This window comes from Aquila chrysaetos, chromosome 12, assembly GCF_900496995.4.
Source record: "Aquila chrysaetos chrysaetos chromosome 12, bAquChr1.4, whole genome shotgun sequence".
NCBI classification, from domain to species: domain Eukaryota; kingdom Metazoa; phylum Chordata; class Aves; order Accipitriformes; family Accipitridae; genus Aquila; species Aquila chrysaetos.
In genome coordinates this window covers 24,686,457-24,691,541 of record NC_044015.1, presented here as the reverse complement: position 1 = coordinate 24,691,541, position 5,085 = coordinate 24,686,457, and the positions used below count along the sequence as shown (strand labels likewise).

Below are 5,085 nucleotides of genomic sequence, written 5' to 3'. Positions count from 1 at the left end.
TATGACCCAGCAGGTCTTTCACATCTAGAAAACAGAAATATTTTCTGTAGTTTAACAAGTTATTGAAAAGTCAATCCAGAAAGTATCTGGTAATAAAAGTATTCAGACATTTCTATTTCATCTCCTCTAGTGAGGGTAGTGTAGCTCAGCTGGTGGAGACTTACCTCAGGCTATAGCTCACCCTACAAGGGCTCATTCCTGGCTCACTCTTGTTATTTATGTACCACACTGCGCAACATCAGCTTAGGTGTTTTAGAAATACAAGTTTAAAAAAATATCCAGTCCTCTTTAGATGTGGGAGGGAAGAGCACATCCCACACTTCCTAGCATTCAAGCGAGATGAAGAACTCTCCATCAGCCATGCTTTACAGCTGAAACAAGCAGACCATCCACAGGGGAGGGGAAATCGTCTTACTTTGTAGCTTAACATCATGCAGAGGCAAGAGGCAATACCTTCTAAAACACGCTTGCTCCATATGCCCAGCACGGTCCCATGCCCAAACACTAATAGAGCTGGTGGTGGTGACACTATCATTTCAGTATAGGCATACGCCAGTCACAGCATCTTTCCCCCGCATCTGCCACCAGTCCTACACATTAATTCACGTCAGGAAGTAACAGTTACCTGGGAAAAAAGGCAGAACAGGACTCCTCTAACACAGAGCTAGCAATAGAGGCACACAGGAACCCCACAACATTGGAACAACTACATTTCTTGCTCACTTCTTGTCCCACTCGCCTTTATTCTCCCCTGCCCTGTAGTCCTGCTGGTTTTGAAGATGCTGGCACCTGAGTCCAATGTAGTTGGTCACCTAAGCAAGATGAGCAGCATCTGATTCCTCACCAGAACCGGCCCATGGCCTCCAAAGAGTTATAAATAAACAGACCACCTGTGAAATCCTGCTCCTTTCACTAGATAATCTAGATTTCTTTTAAATTGGCCTTAATTTCTTTATTTTGATCCTCCTCTCTTCTGTGAGGAAAGGTACTGCATTCTGGACCTTGAATGCTGCCCACAGCAAAGGTTGTGGTGGCCCTTCCAAATACCAGCACATCACAGAATTTAAAAATCTGCCCACATCAGGGAAAGAAGCTGTGGGGGAAGCATCACAGCCAGCAAAAGCCTGGCAGAAGCCAGTAAAAAGACACCAAATGACTCCCGGGGGTGTCAAAGCAAGCGCCAACGCCTCACGGGTGGAAGGGATGCCTCTCCGGGCAAACCCATGGGAGTGAGCACAGTGCAGAGAGTCCCACCGACCCCCAACAAGATTAGTGGGGCAAGCGGTGCTGCAGGATTGGGCCGACGATCTCCAGCAGAATAAACGTAGCGGTTTCTGACTCCTTTCCAAGTCAGTGTTTGTTGGGAAACATCAAAGCCAGTGGAATAGTAGGTGTCCCAAAATGTCTTAATTCAGAGAATTAGTGTTAACCGAGTCTGATTAGCTCCATTTATCTCTAATTAATTACCTTTACCTAATTAGACACCCTGTTTCCAGTAGACATGGAGTCAAGTAGACTAGATTATTAGTGTAGTCATTGTGCCTTTACAAAATCCTGAAATTAATGAAACGTGCAAAAGAATCTGCGGCTTTAATTGCACAGGTGTTGCCTTATGGCAAAGCTTTATCATCTGATTACACCAAGGGATTATTAGTGACTTTTTATATAGAGGATGAGCCTGTGAAATGTACCTTAGCAACAGCTCATTAGTTTAGGGTTGTTACTGTATTATTTATTACATTCAGCCTTCCCCATTATCTAGATTGATTCATGGACCTATATTTTCCTCCCCTCTGTGCAGGAAATAAATAAATAAGTGAAGGCTGGCTATTGCCGTCCAGCTGCAATATGAGGGGAAGGCAGAGCGTATTCTCCAGCTACCAATATCCACCCTTTAAAATAAAGCTTTAAAGTTGATTTAAATAAAACTCTTTTTTTTTTCCCTCCCTCAGCAAAGTAATCAATTCAAGCTTCTGTCAAACTGGAATGCTTTCTACATGCCATCCAAACAGTTTGGGCCATCTTAAATCTTTTCACATAAATAAAAATACATTACTGGATTGAAGAATGAAGTACAATATATTTACATCCAAAATATTTTTTCTGCTATAACTCATCCTTTATGAAATCTATCAGAAATATTTTATTCTGATATTTCTTTTAACTGTTTGGTTGTTGGCTACTTCTTCAGGTTTGGAGGGGTTTGCCAAATAGAAAAACTGCCTGAATAATAAAACCAAGACAAACAAAGCAAAGCAGCAACCTCTGTATTAAGAACCACTTTCCCTACAGAGAAGCTACTTGTAGTCAAGGTTGTGAAGGCTTGACCTTACCTTCCTGCATCCTCCTCAGCAACATCCCACTGGACTTGCTAAATATCACTGCTACAACAGCCCCAGTGCTGCCCCAAGCGGAGGAGGCTTCGCTGACCAACCAGCAATTCCTAAGTAGCCAGTAAACAAAATGATGAGGAGCTGTTTTCCAAAATGATTGTCCCCCTCCTTCCAGAACACCAGATTCTTTGAATGTTATGTAAAACCTTGCTGTCCACTTATTGCTAAATTTTAAAAAGTGGAAAAATAATTGGTAACAGTAATTATGCAGGGTACAACAACTAATTTGAGCAGCAATAATGACTATCTAATGACAAACATGATGACATAACTTCTCATGTCTGCATTACAGGAAATGTGAATTTTCATCTCAAGCCCATGGCTCTAACAGAGAAACTTGATATATAATGTTGTAGTGTGGTTTCACGTGGCACATGTAAATGGTGTCATCCTGAAAAAAAGGCACTGGCAATGGCTTAGGGCTGCTCTGCCAAATAGAGATGACTTGCATGGACAGAACCCAGCTATATAAAACAAATGTGACACCCGCCTGCTACAGGTCATTTGGCATTGCTGCTCTTCCAAGACTCCCCCCTCAAAACCATAGGCCACTGTGGTTTCTATATGGACCAAAACCTCGTTCTTGCCATAAGATCTTCATATGGGACCTCCAAGCACGCATGCACACTCCATAGGAGCAAAGCAGCTGCAGGGCCTCCGATCCACCAAAGGTGTGACATCGGCAAAGGTGTGATGTCCTTTTGCAGCCCAAAACTGCTGCCCGACGCATCAGACACGTTCACTGTATCAATCTAAATCTTTTCTTTAGTGCTATGTCCCAGCAAAGCCCCTGCCTTGATGGGCATGAAGAGACTCCATCCCTTCCTGCCCCCCCGGTGCCCACCAACAGGATATAAAGGATTTCTCGCCCTTGGTCCTCGGGGACTTCGATCCAGCTGCCCTCCTCCGAGCAGGCAGCATTGGACCACAAAATGCACCTGCATCCACCTGCTCAACCCCTGTGAAATCCCATGGATCAGCACTTACCGGGAGAGCAGGAGGTGCAGGAGGTGCAGGGTTGACCCCTTTTTCTAAAACTCCAGCAGCACGAGTGATGAAGGCAGGGGGAGGGGGGAGAGTCTCCTAGACCTTTCTTCAAGGTTTCAAGGTGGAAGGTGGTAACCTTCAAGGACGATCTAGGACACTCTCCCCCACCTCAATCATCCAAGAGCTGGCAAGTAGGAAAGCCCAAGCACAAGAGAACAGGAGACCCAACATCACCAAGGACCTTTGATAACTTACGTTAGACAGTATTGGAGACAACACTGGAGGAGCACTGGGAGCACCAGATCCCCTTACACGTGCTCTCAGCATCATAGGTGCTAACTAGTTGGACAAGGCATGGGGTCAAAGCCCGCTCTCATGCTTGCAGTGTGCTGTGTCCATGTACCCCAGAAACATTAACTGGCTGTGGAAAAAAATAAAAATTACTTGTGAGGCATTTGTATGGGCTTTGCATTTACATTTTGATTTGTGATCAGGTCAAACCTTTTCTCCACACTCCCTGTGGGCTGCCCTCCAATACAGGGCCAGACTCATGAAGGGAGCCTAGAAAGCAGTCATACTGGGCATGACGTCATATGGTACAGAATATTCCTTTGGCCAGTTTGGGTCAGCTGCCCTGGCTGTGTCCCCTCCCACCTTCTTGTGCCCCTCCAGCCTTCTTGCTGGCTGGGCATGAGAAGCTGAAAAATCCTTGACCTAACACTACTTAGCAACAACTGAAAACATCAGTGTGTTATAAACATGATTCTCATACTGAATCCACAACATAGCAATACACCAGCTACTAGGAAGAGAATTAACTCTGTCTCAGCCGAAACCAGGACACCTCACCTTCAATAATGAAAACAACCAGCACAGTAGACAGGAATGAAAGATATTAAATATTTATTTAAAGGACATAAACAAACAGGTTTTCCAGTGGGAGGAAGAGAATTACATGAGAGAGATGCTGGTCACATCACTTAATAGGAGGCAGCCTAGCAACCTGCAGAAGAAGCAGGGCTTTGCCTTGCGAGGGAAGGGGAGCACGAGGACCACCTTGTGTGCACACGCACGTACCCACGTCCCCGCGAGAACCACTTCTAGAAAGCAAGGAAGCAGCCAAGGGCAGGCCCCAAAGTAAACACTGCTGCTTCGCCTCTGTGATCCGTCTTCCATTTGGAAGTCTCGAGTGCTTCCCAGAGGCAGGTGAGTATCGCATGCTTCCCACCAGCTGAGAAATGGGAGCAGGGAGGGAAGGCCACTTGCTGAGGTCACCGGGACTTGCAGCAGGTCTTCATCCTCCAGCTCGCATCCTCTTTCGAAAGGCACACACCTGCCTTTCCCACAAGGTGCCATGTTGAGAGGGACTTGCTCCGCTGCTTTTCCCTTTGTCCCTCGGTGGCAGCCACGGGATGGCTGCCGGTCTGTTTGATGAGCAGGCCCTGGCGCGCTCCTCCTGCTGCTGGCACCAGTCCTCAAAGAGCTGGCTGGCACCAGCTGTTGCAGTGAGCTCGGACAGGCTGTCTCCCATGATCCAAGTGCCAACTATTTGGAGGAGCCAGACGCCAGGCTGGCAGGCCTAATGGGAACATGCATCCAAAGTCAGATACTGCTGCCTCCTGCAGGAGCCAGGCCCTGCTCAGGGGACAGACACAAGCTCTAGGTGACCAATACAGCCTCAGAAAATGAAAATAGATGTACAGGC

At 46.4% G+C, this 5,085-nt stretch overlaps 1 long non-coding RNA gene across 3 annotated transcripts in view; it reads right to left on the bottom strand.

The window, feature by feature from the left end:
* Positions 1-4,266: 4,266 nt before the first annotated feature.
* Positions 4,267-5,085, bottom strand: part of LOC115349422 — a 14,852-nt gene continuing 14,033 nt past the window's right edge. For all 3 annotated transcript variants that reach the window (XR_003926080.1, XR_003926079.1, XR_003926078.1), the window contains one exon: positions 4,267-5,085. This exon is cut by the window's right edge and continues 988 nt beyond it. This is a non-coding gene — a long non-coding RNA (uncharacterized LOC115349422).